Here is a 19,822-nt window from a genome sequence, read left to right as displayed (position 1 = left end):
CTTTCTGCCTGGGAGATCTCCAGCCGCTCTGTGCCCAGCCCAACATCTTCGTAAATGACTTGGGTGCAGGACTGGAAGGGTTACTAAGCAAGTTTGCAGAGGCCAGAAAACTGGGAGGAGCTGTTGACTCCCTTAAAAGGCAGAAAGGCCTTGTAAAGAGACCTTGACAAATTAGAGAACTGGGCAAACACCAACCATAGGAAGGTCAGCAAGGAGAAGTGATGGATTCTGCACCTGGGATGGGGAAACCCTGGACAGATTGGGGTACGAGATGCTGAAAAGCAGTGCCACAGAAAGGGACTTGGAGGTCCTGGTTGATGGCAAGTTGAATATGAGTCAGCAGTGCCCTGGCAGCCAGGAGGCCCAACCATGTCCTGGGGGCCATCAGGCAAATCATTGCCAGCCAGTCAAGGGAGGGGATTATCCTGCTCTGCTCTGCACTGGTGTGGCCTCACCTTGAATATTGTGTGCAGTTTTGGGCACCGTAACGTAGGAAAGATATTCAGCTCTTAGAGAGTCTCCAAAGGAGGGGAATGAAGATGGTGAAGGGCCTTGAGAGGAAGCCGTATGAGGAGTGGCTGAAATCACTTGCTGTGTTCAGCCTGGAGAAGAGGAGACTGAGGGGAGACCTCATTGCAGTCTACAACTTCCTTGTAAGGGGAAGATGAGTGGCAGGCACTGATCTCTTCTCTGTGGTGACCAGTGACAGGACCTGAGGGAATGGCCTGAAGTTGTGTCAGGGGAGATTCAGGTTGGATATTAGTAAAAGGTTCTTCACCCAAAGGATGGTTGGGCACTAGAATAGGCTCCCCAGGGACGTGGTCACAGTATCAAGCCTGACAGAGTTCAAGAAGCATTTGGAAAATAGCCTCAGGCACATGGTGTGACTCTGGGGGATGGTCCTGTGCAGGGCTAAGAGTTGGACTCAATGATACTTGTGGGTCTCTTCCAGCTTAGCATACTCTGTGAGTCTGTGATTCTGTTCACTTGAGGACTCTCAGTCCTGCATTTGGTTTGGCTCACAAGCAACCAACCAACTTTTTAATCACAGAGAGCTACTATAAAGCTAGTTTAAATTTTAAAAAAGAATCTTAAATAAAAAAGGTTGACTTTCAAAGTCAAAAATAAATTAAATTTTAAAATTTCTGCTTAATCTGCTCCAGTCAAAATCACACAATACTGAAGAAGGGTTCCTACATTGTGGCCTCTGAACCAGGAGTCCCCCATGGAAGTCAAGACTCCCATTTTCCTGCATCCTAGGTGCATGTATAACCATTACATTACAAAACAGTTTCACTCTTGCACACACATAGTGTGAATTGAATTCTTTATTGCATAGACAGGCTGTTCCTGCTCAGTACACCTAATTCTGCAGGCAAGGTGTTCTGCTGAGAGCTACAAGCTGTGGAAGAAGCATTCCCCTGGCAGACAATGAAATTTAATCTCCCCCTCCACCACCAATTTATGGATAACCCTTGTAAATGCTAAACTGCTGTATAAATTCTGTGCACAATTTTACTCTTTTATAAAGAAAAGGTCTCTCTTTTCCTCCTGTTCCCATTTTGTAATGGTCACCACCAGAGCTTGTGATACGCTGTACCTGGCACGTGCTGAGAACACCAACTGGAGTGAGCACAAGGGGACTCCAGTAGATGAACGTTTCATGTCTGGATGCAAATAGTATAGAAACATGAAAGTAGCAGTGGCTTCTGAGCTCTATCTCAATCTGAGATGCTTTTGAGCATGCTCACACTCAGATCTTTCAGACAGACACCAACTGGGTGTTAAGGTTAAAAAGCAAGCAAGCAAAGCTAGAAATTTGCATTGGACACAGAGTTGAAGCATTTTCAATGTCAAACAAAAGTTAAGTTGAGGTTTTCAGGGTCTTATCCTTGGATTTAAGCACAAAATCTTATTTGGAATTCCTAAATCCCAGTTCAGGAACATTTTTTGGATCTAGTCCGTAACATCTTGATGACCTATGCCATGTTTTCACTATCACTAAGAAACAGAGATTGATAGGTCTCATCTGCAATATACATGCCTAGAAGCTGTAGGTTGCTTCTAATCATCAACATTCTTTAATTATTAATACAAGTTTTATTGGCTATGAGTCAAAAGCTTATCTTTTTCTGGCAAAGGCCTGGAAAGACAACTTTTCTAAGATGTTTCTAAAGCAGATGTTTCTAAACCAAAAATTCAAACCAGATTTAAATATATTAGGTGCAAATCCCTGGTTATTTAGTGTGCTATATAGCTAAATTGATTAACACAAAATATATAACAAATAGTTATTTCTATCAATGAATATCCCAAATAATTCTATAATGAAATTCATGCTTTGTTTTTCCGCTTTGTAGTGACTCTTTTTATTCTAAGAAAGCACAAGATGTTACTGTACAAACTTCATTTATGTTACTTTCTAATCTATTCTTAGGAAGCTTTTTAATGATAACACCTGTTGTTCTAATAATGGTTTTTGGTCTTTATTGCTTATGGGATCTAAGGCTAATCAGAAATGCAACACTTCACTCTGTGTAGGAATGACTGATCCCTGTATATAACAGACCTTTTTTTCTCAATGCAAGAAATTTCTGTCCTTGTAATTTGCAACTAAAAGAACCTGGAATGAAATCAATGCAAATCAGAACTATGACCTGAAGATTTCCTATATGTATTTGCTGCTTTGTCTCTCACAGGAGAGACTTCCCCTGCATTCCCCAGCTACATTACCACACGCTATAAAGGAGGAAGTGCAATGAATGCAATTGTCTTATTCTCCCCAAGAGTTCCCTCTGGTAGAGTATGTCAAAGTACTCTCAGCCATCAGTCTGTCAGGTCTACTCAGATGTTTTGGAAGACAGCGTGCTCTGAATGGGAATGTAACAATAGCAGGCTGATTTTTTAGCAGCCAGCACTGATAACTCTGATAAACAGTCTTCTTGAGGTAAGAAGTGACGCATATCAGAGGTTCCTGCCTTAGACGCCAAGGTTATTCGTCATGTAATTGGATACTGTTGGAGAAAACCATAATTATCCTAGACTTAAAGGCACAACACCATCTAGCTGATAGTGTGTGGTCAAAGATAATGGTTCACTGCTGAATCCACTTTAATCTTTCCTATTCATTTACTTTTAAGAGATGTGACCTAACCAGGTCTTACTTAAACAAAGTTGTGACTTGGTGGCTTCATGATTATTGTTAAATTACAGACCTGGTGCTCTTGCCATTTGGTTTCTATAGTAGGGTAAAACTAAACTCTCCTAATTCAGAAGTATAGGAAGTTATCAGTTGACAAAAGTGAGGAACACATACATCCCCCCGCAGCTTTGGAGGTCTAGTTCTAGCTCCAGCCAGCAGAAAGCAGCTGTAGTGAATACCTCCCATCACCGTCAAGTTTTCTCTACATGTTGGCCTATTTAATCCTACAAGGCAATAAAAATTCCAGCTGACGTGCATGTGGGGTCCATTGTTAACTGCACATGAATTTGCCACTTTCATCTGACTGTGGGCTGTCCAAATGATGGGAAAACTCACGAAACCTAGGCACTCTGCTACTCCTGTCCTCACCAAACTCTTGTCCCTGCTTTTGCTCTCTGGCTGCTCAACCGTCCATCCCTCTGCTGAAATTGTGTTAGAGCTGAGTCCCAGCAGTCCTAATGCTTCCCCTGGAATTGTAGTGGAAGTTTTGATCACACCGCCCATTCACTGACCCAGGAGATTCTAGGAGGTAGTGAGCTTGGCCACCCCGGTGTGCTGAGGCATTTAGTCATCTAGTGGGCTATCTGCTCCTTCCAGGAAGTCAAGGACTATCACACCACAATAGGTTTTAGCTCCTGTCCCCAGGGAAGCAAACACATGAAAGCCCAGAAAGCTGTAACAAACAAAGTTTGTCTGGGCCAGCTTCAGATCCCAGCAGCCTTCTCCCTCTCATCTCCCACCACCAGAAAATTGATATACCTCTTTTCCTTTAATGCTTGGCTCAATCATATGATAGGAAGTCAGATTACCTACTGTGCTCGCTCTCTTTCATATGCTAAAACACACTTTTGTGTTTCTCATAATAAACATCCTCAAACCATCCACACAAGCATTATAAAAGCTTCATCATATACAAATTCTAGAAATCCTATATGCTATCTTTAAAAATAGATTTTTGTTTGAACAGCCTTTCAGTTGCTAATTTGCTTTCTTGTATTCCTGACATGGCAACCATACATTACAATATTTTCTTCCCTAAAGGCTGCACAAATAAATGAGACTTTGGCTTTTCTCCAGATATTTTCCCATTGTTAACAGGAATATCTGTTTTTAGACCCTTTCCCGTTTTTCCGTAAAGGTAGCCTTATCTTCTTGATTCATCAGTAACACTTTGTTACTGATGTGGAACTCAGGCTCTTTGAGGTAGCCTTTCCTGTAATTACTGTTTCTGTCATTAATTGTCCCCTGAAACTTGGGCTATCTAAATGGGATTTGTTTTAATTCCTTAGGCTTATATAGGGGAAAAAATAATTAAAATCTGCTGGAGTTATTTGGAGGTATTTAATTTCCCTGTATTATCATTATGGAATAGCTGTTAATGTTTGTAAGCTCTTTTTCCATCATAGGATGAGTATGGAAATAAATAACTCTGGCTGAAGTTCTAGGTTGTTTTTGATGAGTGAAATGGGGAAAAGTTTGCAAGAGACTGGTACTGAGCCAAAATAACAAGATTCGTATAGATCCTAAGCTTGTTTAGGCATGTTTTATGCATGGATCCAACATATAAAATAAATTTACAAAAGAAATTATGGAACTTTATAATAAAAAAGCTCCTACTTCTGAAACCTTTAACTATATTCTCTCACTCCATTAAATCACTAAGAAGGAGTTTCATTTAGGAAAAGGAAAAAAGGCAGGAGACAATAAGGCATAGAAAGGTCTTGGGAAAAGTGGTTGAAGAGTACAAATGAGGGATCTCAGATCTAAACAAGGAACTTTTATTGCACGATACTGAGAGGGGTAAATTCTCTTCACAGATAGCACATTGAATGGCCAGGGGAGCAGTGTGCTTTCTCCTGACCTCTTTTGTGTCTTTATATGTCCACAGTAAGAATGTTTATGTCTGAGGCTTCCTGACAGTGAGCAGAAAGACACAGGCATTTTGAGAACTCTTTTCAGCTCGCAAAATATAATGTGGCAATGTAAATACCTCTTATGAATCAAATAAGCTATTCCTGTTGGTTTACTAGAACGGACCCAAGGATGATCAGTTCAAGAGTTTCCTTCTCAGTGAGGTGGATTAATAATGAGACAGGGTAATAAGACTTTGAGAGGGCTCACGTGTATGAAGAGTCAGACATCCAATACATGTCATGTTTAAAAACAGCCAGTTCTGATTAGAGAATAATAAAGGCAATTTAAAAACACTTGATAGCAACTCAAGTCCAATCTTTATTTTTTAACAATGGTCACAGGTAATGCAGCTACAAGGGTAGAGAGGGAGTTGCATATTGCCTGATATTTATGGTTTTAATTCTCAAATGTCCCACAAGTGCATGTGTAGAAGTGGATATGTCGGCTTGCCTTGCCATGTCTGCACACATACCTATTTCACATACATAAGCATTAGAGGGCACAGATGTTTTCTAGAAAATATACAGTGCTCATTGTGTAGTAATAAGTAAATGCGAGGTACTATGTTGTGTATGTAAAAGGCATTTTACATGGTATAATAGAGAAAAGTCACTACATTGGACATGCTCTGAGAACGCAGATAATATTCCATGACATGGGAGGAATTAGTCCAGCCAAGAAACATGATACCACATATTTGAAAAAGCAATTTGGCTCCTTAAGGAACAATGATACCTTTTCCTCAGCTATCTTTTCCATCATAACTTAAAACCTCAGGCTATGATTTGATGATACCAACATGCAACATATTAAATAGATACCCTTTTAGTCAGAAGATACTTATTCATTAGTTCCTGAAAATCAATTAATTTTGGATGCTTCTAACTGGATTGTGTGGAATCAGGACAACCAAATCAGCAGTCTTCATAGAAACCTACAGCTTTTAGGTTTAACAATCTACTGAATCATAATGAAAAGGGATTTCATAAATTTAAATGTCTTTTAGTGTAGTACAATTGGAGGAGTTTTAGGTAAATTCTTAGCAAAATTTAACAACAAAATAAGGTGTCTTCAGAAATGTGGAAAATAGCACGTGTGAAAGAAATGCATGGAAACTGCTTACAGGTATTCAGAATGACAACTTTACGAAGCCTTTTCCCACACATCAGCTCTTCTGAGGAACAAGGCACCATTACTTTCAGAGGAAATGGGAAGATCTTCTTCCCAACCAAGGTCACACAGAGTTGGAATGGAAAAATCACACACTGCCTCCCTGTCTTATTGCTTCACAGCATACCTCATGTTGAAGAGATACATGTCCCTTCACTTGTGATGCAGAGCAAACTGTCTCATCACAACAGCAACAGCACTTTTTTGGTATTTAGGTGAGAAGGTAAAGATTTGTTGCAGATGACTTCAGTGCTGCAGCACACAGTGCTGGCAATAAGCCAGAGATGGCGATTTCTGGTCACGTCTCGCTCCAAGAGCATCTCAGCCTCCAGTCAGGCTCACAGCTTTGCCCAACATGGCCCAGCAAGTGTGGGCTGCAGCTGCCAGCTGCAACCTTTCAATTCATCTGTCAGTCACGGTGGGGCTGAAATAAAAGATAAATTAGATAAGCACTCTTCCTGATGTTACATTAAGGGAAATTACTTCTCCCAAACAATAAAGGTCATAAAGTAGCTGTGACCTTTTTCACTTGTGACAATGATAGATGACTCTTAGAATAGGTCCTTATCCCATTGTTCTGACCAGAATTGATCCTTATCCCACTTTTTTGATCAAAATATTGGTTTGGACACAACATTACTTTAAATTTTCCCTCATAATATATTTGAGTTACATAGGTACAAATAGTGTTTATATCCAGCCCTTTTCAGTACTGTTCACACTTCAACTATGGGTGAACAGCAGATCTTATAGCTGTTACTGTAGTTTGCAACTGTACCTTTACCTAATAGCCCAGGTGTTATTGGCAAGACAGCACAAATAATGAAAGAAAAAAACATGTTCAAATGTTTATTTTGAAAAAAAAATTGAAACCTTTTTAGTGCTTGTTCATAATACAAGTAACTACAGATGCAAGCCATGTTTTGTCAACCATGAACACCCATAAACAACCCTAACTGGGCTGGCCAGTAAGACAACAATATATAACATCACTTGAACATTGTGCCTGATGAGGACTTCAGAGGTGGTTGCAAGTACTCCCTCCCTGCACACACAAGGCCCAGGGAAAGGCTGCTCATGTGTCTGTAAAAAGGAGATGTTCGGGCCTGGAGGTTAGCTGGGGAGACAGCACCTTGCAAGGTCATGCAGGGCTGCCAGTGCTACCTGGCATGACTCATGGACATTGCAAAGTGATGAACTCCTACTCAACTACCTGAGAAAAACACCACCATTTCTGAACCTGGCTAACAGTGTTATATTTCAACATGCATTTCAACAGTTATATGTACTGTCTTGCCAATTGCACTTGAACCCTCAGAGTGACCAGATAGCTATAAATCTTGATAGTCCAGAATCACAGAATCACAGAACCCTTTAGATTGGAAAAGACCTTTAAGATCATCAAGTCCAACTGTTAACCTATATGTATACAGCTATGTTTGAGACAGGTCCTTAAAAATACACGTGTTTAAGAAGAGGTATAAGGCCTCTGTTATTACAGTATGCTAAAAGTTCATTATTCCTAACATTTATATTTAGTTTCTTCCTGTGAAAAAAGGTAACACTATTCCCATAGTGCCCAAAGAAAACAGTCACATCTGTACAATGTGACAGATGCTACAAGCCACTTAGTTCTGGTTTCCTTATCAACCAACATTATCCAGTGCAACATGTACTTTTGCACCTTACATCCCTGGACTTCTACATAGAGAAATCAGGAGGCAAGAGAGAAAGGAGAAGTAGGCTTTGGATCTCATCCCAGCCCTGAGTTGTCTCACCTTGCCAACCAGGAAGGAGGAGAAACTCAGAGATTAGGTAGCTTAGATACAGCCAAAGTGATTAAAACTGATTTCTTAGTATCACACAGGCAATGTGATAGACCAAAGAGCTGAATTTGTATCTGCTCTGAAAAGAAGTAAATTACTTTTTAAGAGTATGCATAATGTGTGACAGATCTTTTGGATACTCTTGAGCTGACACCTGTAGAAATGTTAAGACCATTACGAAAGCACGGCTCATTTTACTTTGTTTTCACGTAAGGACTGTATAAAGGAGAAGGGAAGTGACAGAATGCCATCAATACACTGAAACCCCTTTAATAAGAACAGATATTATGAAAACTGCTGAAAATAAAACTGTTTGGGTTATTCTACTAATTTACAAATATTCATGCAGCCATTACTGTTAATGTTTTCTCCAGCTTCAGAGACTGAATTTGCAAAACCAACACTTTTCAAGCAATACTGTTGATACATTTAGTAGATAACTGGCAAACCTCAAAAGCCTTGGTGAGTCTATATTATTTTAAAAAAAAGAAAAATCAAAAATTTAAATTCTGAATGTTTCAATTTATATTATTATCTTGGAATTCAGGCAGAAAATCTAAGATCAGAATTTTCTCATGAGATTCTCTTCCCTGGAAGCACCTTCTGTACCATTCTCCTCCTACTTCTGATCTCAGCAGAAAATAGAGTGCACAGATGATTCCAATATTTATTTATAAAGCAATGGAACATTTTAAATGGCAAAACAAAAAGAAGGAAAGTTTGGTTGTTTGGATTTCTACCAAAGATATGATGAATTATACTAAGCAATGGTTAAATAGCAAATGTTACAGTATAGGGCATCTGGTCTATGTCAAGTGCTACTCCAGTGTGCATTACTGTAATTTAGGGTATAATCAGCTTACTCAAGTATCTGCACAAAACCTGTTTGGTTAAGTTATCTATCTGTTTTCTCATGTCTCTTCTTTAAGGCAAAGGGAAGACCTAGACTCTCTGACACAGTGATTCAGAGTAGAAGGCTAAGTAAATTAGTTGGCAATGTGAAAGTCTCCCTGTTTCTTACACTGACCTTTAAATGATAATTAGAACCTGTCTGTATAATATCTAGCAAAGACATCTGTTACCCTGTTATCTAATTCAAATGATTTGTACTCCCACGTACACTCTGAGGTATATTGGCATTTAGTAATAAAGAAAAAAGCTATTAGGAAAATTATATTTGGCTTTATGTTAAATAAAAATTCTATTTGCCCTTAATATTTAAATATATAAACTATGATGTTAACATTTTTTATCTTATCTAGAAAACTATCACCTGCTTAATAAATGTTTACTCCTTTCCTTATTTCTTTTTTTTATTAAAAAAAGAAAAAAAAAAGTCATTCACTATACTTAATAGCTACCAGTCACTGAAGTTATACAGTTATAGGTATATATGCCCAGAGGGGCGGTGGTGTATGCTTTACTCCTGGAAACATTCAAGGTTGGGCTGGATGGGTCTCTGAGCAACCTGATCTAGTTGAAGATGTCCCTGCACATTGCAGGGGGTTGGACTAGATGATCCAACTATTCTATGATTCTCTTTTACCATTCATTTTCTCCTGTTCATCTCTTCATTGTTTAACTTTGCTTCAACAGGAAAACTTCTGCCCGTCCCTCTTACCTCAGTACATCATCTCCATTTGTTCTAGCCACAGGAAAGGACATAAACTGCAGAGCCACTAAGACTGGGTGTTTTACCACTGTTGGTTCAAAGATATTTGAGTGCTACAGAGATGTTATCAGGTCTTCCTCTCTTCTGTGCCAAACACAAGACAACTACAATCCATTCAGCTCTTTACTCAAATGCATCCTCATTCTAGCACTCACATTGTCCAGTGCTTCCTCTCGCTTCCATACACTTTCAAATACAAAATGTTCAATAAGACAACTGCGGCAAGCTGACTTTTTTTTTAGTAAAGTAATATTGCCTCAGAAAAGATAGTGTTTTGATTTTTTTCTAAAAAAAATTAACTTTTTTTCTATGAGGGAAAAGTTACTTTTTTTTTCTCATTTTTTTTAAGAAAACAACCAGCATTACACTCTGACCTTTTCTGGTTATTTTCCTTCACTATTGTTTTGTGAATTTATTTAGACCTTAATATTCTAACATGTTTATTCAAATGTAATTCAAATACCAGGTTAAATGTTATTCAAATATCAGATTATAGGATCTGTTATTATAATGCAATGTTTTGAGGTTATCACAACAGAATACTCACTACATCAAAAGGAAAAAATATATTTTCTCAGAGGTCATTTACTGTAAATTCTTAAGTCCTGCCTGATGGACATTTGCTTTTAATTTCTAATTTCTAATAAAAACCAAGTCTGACATTTTCATAAAACAAATTCTGCTTTCCAACTTGCTACTGTTAACATTACCACTAATATGATAGGAATTGTATTCTGAACTAAGGAACCGTGCTTTTTAAAATAAAATATTAAGGAACCATCAGGCAGACCTAGATGAGCATGCACTTCTGTTTATGATATGACTAGGAAAGGAAGTTTATGTTCATGCAAAAATGAGACATATTTAAGTATTTCCTGTTGGACCTACTCAAACACGTTATAGCATAGTTGGAAACCTGGTATTTAGCCATTAAAAGAACAGCTGATGTAGATGGCAAATGTCAGCAAAGGAGATGCAGTTCATTTTCCAATTCATCGGCATAAGAAACTAGTGGTTTAATTGAGTGATAGGCAAACTGATGTTTGATTTTTTTTTTTCCACACAGTCACAAAATTTGGTAGAAGTTACATCAGTTCCTTGCATGCTAGCCCTGCTAAATTGTTGCCTGTGCCAATGTTCCAGCTGAAGTTGGAAATACTGAAGGATTTCTTTCCGTTTCTGAAAAACCAAAGTTAATGGTGGCTGAAACCAATTTCGTCCGGTATTACTTGAACATTGATATTATACCTTAAAAAAACCCAGAACTAGTTAATGAGTTTCATTGAAGGGTATAAGAAGCTCCTGATAAAAAAAACAAACCATTTTACCTATTTAGTATATTCAGAATATTCCATTAAAAACAAGCCAGCATCAGTAAGAAGATAGATTAGGCCATTTTTTGGAATTTTTTTTTTTAAATTCTGATTTTGATACACAGCAACAAACTCTCTGTAACATGTCCACTTTTCAAAGCACTCGAAAGCACAAACTGAGCTGTATGGAAAGTGGATACAGAGCTGGGGAGCACAATGGTCCCTGGCAGATCAGCACTCCGTTGAGCACTGAAATTTTCTTTCCTTGGCTAATGGAGAACCACAACAACCTCCTTCAGTCAGCTTCTTTGAGGGTGATCAGAACTCTAGAGACTTCAATGAAAGAGAGAAGATGTTACCCGGTCATTCTAAGAATCTGAGCTTGGTTTCTGAATTAAGCATCTTCAGACTGCAACTGGCAGAAACTGTGGGAGCAATCACTCTTACATTTAGCTCTCAAACCACTCAAACAGGGCTGAAAATGGTTTTCTAATTTCTAGAGGACCTCTGTCAGCAGAAGGTAAGCTAAAGAGAATAATCTGAAAGTCTTAAAATTGTGAGATTAAGTAACCGGTGATGCCCTGTAATTGACTTGGCATATGATATTGCAGACCTCAGAAAAATACATAAAGCACAAGCAAATGTAGTCCCTAGTACTGAACAGGTAGTGAAAGGGAGACAGAAATTTTGTCCTGACAATCCTACCTGAATACTTCTGAAATTGCACTGCTACTAATGGAAAGAGATGTTTATGGATGTCAATACCACAACCAAAGCTAAGGTCTGGGGAAAAATCTGTATACAGTACAGTATTTGCCTGACCATCTTTTCAAAGTAGCCTGAACAGTTTTCTCTTTTACTAAGCTTTTGATCAATTTTGGGTTCTTTTTAAATGTATCTTACACTTACTGTGTATCTAACTTTATATTGTTATCATAAGAACTGTGCAGCACCCTGCAAAATGATGTGTGATTTTCTGGATTGGAAAAAAAAAAGTAATAGATATCTTAGGAAACACTGGAAAATATTTATGATTCTACATATGGTCAGAATATCTTGGAAAGCGTACTACAGCTGGAACTGCATTACTGAGAGCAACCTACCCAAATACATTGGAGAGAAACAGGTTTTCCAGAAAGCCTCCCCTCCATCTGCAGATCTAGTGGATGTTTTTAACCAGTTACAGAGAGCATTTCCTCTTAGGATATCTACTGAGAGCTTTTTCCCTTCTGCATCATCATCAACAAGAATACATTTCAAGAGGATTCTGTAGTGAAGAAAAGAACCAATATGTCTTTGCATGATTATCAGTGAAGTTTGAGAGCACGGTGATAAAATGCCAGGACAGAAGTGACAGCAGATTTCCAAAGCTGCTCATCCCAGTAGAGCTACATTTACACAAACATATTTGTGAGAAACGCAAAGAGCTTGATTACAGTAAATATGGCCTGATTTTGCAGTCATGAGAAACTAGGTCAGAGGGAGCTTAGTATATCACTAGGATATTTGTGCATCATTGTTAGACCTTTTCCACGACTTCCCAGCTGTATCTCTTGTACATCCCCACAGCAAACTGCACTCATTGCTGTCATGCAAGATTCAAAGAAGGAAATGAGGCTGTATTACTTCTGCGAAAGGGCAAATAACATCAGTTTTGGGACATTTACATCATTGGAATGCTGATGTGCAGACAGAATAAAGACACAAAAAGGGTGGTTACAACGTGAGCAGAAGTGTAGACATCGTAATCAAGTACTACAGATATTTAATCTGAAATATACTGCTATAATTTAGTGGTCTATGTATTCAACCTGACCAAAGTACCAAGCTTTTTTAGTCACTGCTAGCAATGTCTGCAACCAGAGTGGCATCATGGAAAATCCAATTCGGTTGTATTATTCCACTCTTGCATTGCGAATAGTAATAAATTTGGGAGAGGTCTGCACCTGTGCCATCCTAATACTCAGTATAGAGTCTAACTGGTATTGTACAAAGAGATAAATTCACCATTAATTATTAAAGTCAGAAAGACATAAACTGAAGCATAATGAGGAGTAGATACTCTGCAATATTAATATGGACAGCGATCAAATATCTAACAAGTATAAAAAGTTAAGAAATATGTATTAATTTTTTATTTTTCATAGTAAAATACCATTTCATCTTCATTTTGAAACCTAAAAGGAAAAACTAAGTTATTAGATCTTGTGATATCTGATTTACAGATGAAGGAGCAAGCCCTAATATCCTCTGTATTTATTTTTTATATTTATGTCCCATTTATTATTACTGTATTATGCTTTCTTTGAAAAAAATTTAAACTTAAAAAGGTATCACTTAATGCAGATTTTTTAGCTACTCACTTTTATAATTTCAAAAGAAAAAAAAGACAAAGTCACTGTTGTAAGTCTCTTAAGGGGCAAGGATACCATACGCTATGGAGCCACCCATGCCATCTCACTAAGGTAAGAGGTGACAGAAGAAACACTTCAAATGTGGCACATCTTTTATCTTTCAAACTGCTGGCATAATTTTTAGATGCTTATGTCCCAGCTGAGAAAATACGTATGCACATGTTCAGCTTTAAAGACAGCAGAAATACTTTTGAATTAATTGAGACTATCCAGTTACTTCAATAATAGTTATGTGTGTCTCTCATCTGGTTAGGCCCTTTTTCTACTTCGCCTTTTTTCACCTATGCACAAAAAGCAATCCTGCGGGATGCAGCAGTTATTCTTTTCATAGAGTTATTACAAAAAGATGATGACTAGTATGTCCACTGTCTCAAAGACTAGGTAATTATTTTCTGCCTACCTGATTTCTACTGACATTTTCAATTAGATGCAGTGTTCTTAACCTCCCACTCTACGAGTCCAGTTCATTATTAAGCATCTGTTGCAAACCCATTGCAACGAGTTTGGGATGGCAATGAGTTTTTCTTAAATTTCTTGACTTTACATGGAATCAGGTAAATCTTGCTTGTGTGTAAGAATTAAGGGAGGGAATAAACTAATGAGGTCCACCAGATACACTGTGCAACACAGTTAAATATAGTGCTGGCAATTCCCTTAGTTCTCTTTCAGCTTGTGGTTATTATTTTCTTATTATAGTTTATTAAGGTGAGATGAGTCTATTCTCTGCTATGTGTTATTTCCTTTAAAGCAATTTAGAATTTTGCCATTTACTGTGGGAGATTTTAAGCATCATATTCAATATGCTGAACTTTTAATTTTCTGAAGTGAGCAATGGAAATATTATATAAGCTCACAGTTTCCAATGAGTTATGGACTTCTGTTTATTCCTTTATTCAAAGCATTTTTGCTTAGTTAGTAGTACAAACTGCTAATCATAAAAGTTTACTACAACACTTGGCACTAAGAATGAAAATGGAATTGGCTCCTTGCCCTACAGAACTCCAGCAATACTCACTTCTCCTTTTTCCAAGGAATCTGATTAACTGATGACAACAAACAAAATACTACCATGAACCCGTAGAACACCACTGCATGTCTTCTACATTCCCCAGGAGGTGAGACTCTCAAGGCGGGATGCTGTGCGCAGCTCAGGCAATAACAAATCCAACCATTCTCTTACAAACTAATATCATTGCTCTTGACAGTGAGCTGGTAGCAGATTAAAAAAATCTTCTGTTATGTGCCTTGAGTATGCACCAAAGAGAAGTTGCTGAGAATTCATAGCAAAAATATTAAAATAATTTCAGGGTTGGGAAAAAAGTTCTGAGACAGAGTTTAGAGAATTTAACACGTCCAGTCTAGAGCAAAGACATAGCAACTGTACCCCCATAAATATAAAATTCTTCATATTTAATAAAGTAATTGCAATGATAGAGATAACTAGGAAAAATTGTTCTTACCAGTAAGAATGAAATTAAAAATAATAGACATCTGGAATGAGACAAATGTGGGGCAAAGAATAAGAAAATTATACAAAGATTTTTCAAGCGATGAAAGAAACCTTCCAGGAGGTCATTAGAAAAAATTCTTGCAAGCTCCACATAACTCTGCCTGCTTATGCTTCTTCTGTCATATTCTCCGAGCTTCTTAGGCAGTCTCTTCCCATGTCCCTTCTAAAAGTTACTCACTTGCATTCTTGTTTTCTTTATTGCTCCTTTTAGGCCAACCTGCAAATGTGCAGCATCTTTTTTTTTTTTTTACTTTATGTGTAAGGACTGTGCATTTGCAATCTTCTCTTTTATATTAAACTCACACCCCTGAAGCCTTCTAAAACTTGATCCTAGTGATGGCATCTCTTCCGATCCTAGGCAATGGTCTAGCCTATTGTCCCTGCATGACTCTATGATCCCTAGGACATAGGCAAAGACATACTTTTCACAAGCAACTACTGATTCAAGATGATTCCACTAATAAGTGCCATCTATAGACACATGCTTTACACTTTGAACAATCAGTATCTGATAGTCTTTGAAACTGGTCTCTACATTTGGACTTCTTAATGTTTGTGAATCACTTAAAAATTTGGAGTGTTTTCCCAATTTTTAAAATAATATACTGTATAAATAGACTATATAAAATCTTTTCAGGTGCCTGCTTGGGAATGTGCTCTTACTAAGTTTTGTCACAATGCAATGCTGTGGGTTAACTGAGAGAATAGAAGAAGTTTCCAACAGCAATGAATCTGCCACTCTAATAATTTATGAGCCATTCTTTCAAACATCAGCTATCAGATAGAAGTGGGAGGAATAATAGAATATAACTTCTGCTTTACAATAGTCTGTTAATATAGAAAGACAAAGGCGCCTGTACTCTAAGGAAGCTGTCAGCAAAGTAGCAGGCTGGAGGTCCTAATATCACTTACAGTAATGGCAAGTAGGAGGTCATTTCTGGGGAATGAAGCTTGAGGAGGGAAGCAAAAGGAAAAGGCTATGGGGGGGTAGAAGGAGAAAATCAAGGACCTTTCTTCACCATTCTTTTTTTATAGCTTTTGTGTGTCTGGACTGATTTGTTGTGGGAGAGCTGCTGGAGACAGTATATTTGGCACAGGACAGGATAGCTCAAAGCCAAAAGGATGGTGCTATTGCCAGTTTAAACCATGGCTTTTCTTTTATTTTTTTCCCCCTCCCTCCTTTTTCTTTGAAGGAAGGAAAAGAAAAACGGGGAAGAAAGGGACTTGCAATGAAAAGCAGAGCAGTGGGTTAACAACGACCCCGCAGGCTTCAGTAGACTGGAAAGATACACAAGGCATTTCCTCTACCATCTGGCATGCAATTCTGCTGCTGCTGCTGCTCTTAGTACATAGCTTCAGAGTGAATAAGCAAACAAATAAAACTTTTTAAGAGACACTAATTATGAAACACCAGCTATCAATCTGTCAGCTTACTCTCTTCCCTTTTCTCCCATCACAGTATTCCTTTCCTCAAGTCTTTTCCAGTTCTCTTGTCTACCTAAGAAAATAGGCACTGCCTTGTCATGTTTTCAGATGACTCTATTCACCTTTTGCTTGGCATTGCTTCTAAGGATGAATGAAGGCCAGAGCTAATACATTCATATTTCTCTTGTAATCACTTCAGCTTCTTTAACTCCAAGTCAGATAGAAATGCAGTTAGTAGAAATAAAGCTATCCATCACTGTTGAATGATTTCCTTCAAGTCTGGTTAGAAGTGAAAATGCAAAAGAGAAGTTTTAGGTCAGCTGAGTTTGCTCAAGGACTGTTTAAAATGCAGTCACAAATGGCTGGGTACATTGATGTGTAGGAGTATCTTTTAGTTCTGATGGCTTTTCTCAAGTGCAGTGAAAAGCATGATGTTGAGGTCACATCTTCAAGTTAGGTAAAACATTATACCACAACTGAAGTCAGAAAAACAGAGAACTTGCAAAATCTGAGCATTCGGTCAATTAGAAGTCTCTGAGAATGATGCTACAGCTGATTTTGAATGCTAAAGAACCTCATAATCAAGCATAGATCTTCCAGGCTTTCCTGTGACCAGCTTTTACGTGGGTCCATTCTTATAACAAAAAAGACAAAAAGAAAGTCAGTTACAGAAAAATCTTGGATGAATTAAGGATAAATAATCACTGAATTGTAGTACAACTGTGAAGCAGAAGTTTATTAAGAATGAGATGCACTAATTTACAGACACACCCACTAATGCCAAGCAACAATTTTCACACTTCTATTTTTCATTTGCAACTGCTGATCCTTCCACTGGTCAAGATTTAAAAAAGAAAATCCGGCCTACCTAGAACAGCTGTTTTCATTTGACCATAATTTTCCAAGAAAAAAAAAGTACATACGGTCTGTTAGGTTTATTATATAGCTTCTTGAAAAACAGAAACAACAGATTTCAGTTCCAGTTTGGTTTTTGACTGGCCTCCTGCTTTGCACCTGTAGAACTGTAAGTGAAAACAAATACAACAATTAATCCTTCAGTTCTGACTGCCTGATCCTATCCATAAGACAGGTACATACCCAAGTGGCCCAACTAGAGGTCGTGCAAAATTTTCACAGATTTAAGGACAAAAAAAGGTAGTGTAGACTTTAAAAACTCAGAAGATTGCTATTGCTGCTACCAAGAAGGCTGGTGGCTAAGTTCTGTTAAACACTTAAATATTCAGATATTAATCTAAAAATTGGTCTGGGCACTTGTGAATACACTTGTCTTCCAAGATGTCTTGTATCTTTTATCAGAGAATCAGCAAAGTCGGGAAAGACCTCCGAGCTCATTGAGTCCAGCCTGTGGCAGAACACCACCTTGTCAACTAAACCATAGCACTAAGTGCCACATCCAATCATTTCTTGATCACTGTTTGCATCCAGTAAAGCTGGAAATGGCAGGACAGCCTTAACTTCACAGTGCTCTGGCACATCTGCTCTTTGCCCCGATGGGGACCACGAAGCACAGAGGTAAACAGAGAGGAAAAACTGTAACTGAAAAAAGTTACTGCAATTCCTTGTAGCTCAAAACCAAAATTAATTAGTTGGGGTGTAAGTTTTAAACCACCCAGTAGGCAAAGAGTCTTCAAAGTCTTTTGGACTTCAGTTGCCTGGTTTATCCCTTTCTGACAGGAACATTGCTTTAAAAAGTAATTGCACAACATGCACTAATATGAAAAACCTACAATATCTCAAGAAACCATATGAAATTAAAAACAATAAAATTTGCCTTTCTATAACCACAGATTGTATGAATGTGTTAATGCTTGTGCTACTGTACTGCACCATCCATTTGTTTTCTTTGTTCTTAACCCTTTTGTTTTATGAGTCAGGATATCCTGATGCAAAGGACTCTGCAAAATATCAGGACAACAAAAATAGTATAATACTTTGGAAGTACTTCAGAATTTTCAAGACAGAGTTACTAAGTGTAGTAGGCTAATAATATGGCACTGCAGTCTGTAGTCAAAACTTTTGCAAACCATTAGAGTTGTGAGTTTGAGGTTGGAACATTGAGATAAGCAAGGCAGAGGATTCTATAATAGAGGAAGCAGCACGCTGCCCCTGCTTATGTTGATGTGAGGAAGAAAGGCTTGTGCACTCTGTTTTCTACAAGTAAGGGTGTTAATTTTCAGTCCATTCTCTTGGCTTCTCTTCCTCTGTAAAGGAAGATCCTGCTTGTTTGCCAGTTTTCTTTTCCATCCAGAGAGATGGCAGAACATTGAATGTAACCTGGAGAAGATAAATGTATTAACTATGCATGCTAGGAAATATTATAATGTTTACTCAAATCCAATTAAATAAGTCCTCTGCAATTTACTGAAAACTAAGTGGTGGTGCAAAAGCTCGCCCTCCACCCTTCTGCTGTATGCTCAGTAAAGTAACAACTAAGCGATAGACCAGTACCAACAGCAGGCTAAAAGGCATATATTGCATAAAGGCAATATAAAAGTTACGAAAATTGCATGGCCCTTCCGGGTCAGGGATCCCAGGGAAGAGCTCATGCTGTTGCAGGGCCTGGCCCAAGGCATCTCACAATCTCGGGGAAGCACTCGCTGACAGCTGCGCAGCCCCACCACGCCACTTCATTGCTGCTGCATGAGACACAGCACTGTCCCGGGCGCCTTTCCCTTGTTTTTAAAGATTAGTGATGAATAATTTTCTCCTCGTCGTAGTCTGTGAGCGATCGCTGCCACCAGGCAGTGTCCTAACGTGAACCCATTCAGGTGGAGTTTTGCAGCCGAAGCGACGAGGACCCCGCACCCTCCCCCAAAACCGTCCTTTCAGCAACTCGTTCCTCCCCGATCCCTCGTGCGCCGGCACCTTCGCTGCCCTTCTGCAGGCGCGGTCGGGGCAGGCGTACGAACGCGGGGCAGGCGGGGGCACCGCACGCCGCCAGCGGGGCTTGTGCTCCGCTCCCGGCCCTCGCAGCGTCCTGTGAATCACCGCCCTTCCTCCCGCCGAGGGCAGCCGAGGTGACGGCGGGGTTTGACTAAGAGGCCAAAACCCCCACGGGCTCCGTAGCCAGCCGGGCGAGGAGGAAGGCGGGGCGGTGGGAGCTCCCTCATGGCATCACCGCAGGGAGAAAGTCAAACCGGCCCCGCCGTAGCGCCCAGCGGGGTTTGAGGGGCGGCTCTGCCGGCGCAGCCCCTCTGCCCGCGCGACTGCCGGGCTGCGCCAGTCCCCGCTCCGCGCCGCCGGCAGCCCGGCCCGAGCCCACGCCCCCGGTCCCGGCGCTGCGCCGCGCCGGCATGACCCCCCGCTCCGCGCCTGCCCGCCAGCCGCTGCGCCCCGGTTGCGGTGATGCCATGCG

General features: G+C 39.3%; 1 protein-coding gene across 1 annotated transcript in view; it reads left to right on the top strand.

Annotated features, from left to right (window-relative positions):
* Positions 1–19,822, top strand: part of PDE7B (phosphodiesterase 7B) — a 186,003-nt gene that overhangs the window by 82,063 nt on the left and 84,118 nt on the right. The gene's annotated exons all lie outside the window — the stretch shown is intronic.

Source organism: Neopelma chrysocephalum, unplaced genomic scaffold, assembly GCF_003984885.1.
Source record: "Neopelma chrysocephalum unplaced genomic scaffold, ASM398488v2 Primary Assembly neopelma1_23, whole genome shotgun sequence".
NCBI classification, from domain to species: Eukaryota; Metazoa; Chordata; class Aves; order Passeriformes; family Pipridae; genus Neopelma; species Neopelma chrysocephalum.
Note: the sequence above shows the minus strand (reverse complement) of the source record. Positions and strands in the feature narration are given on the sequence as shown.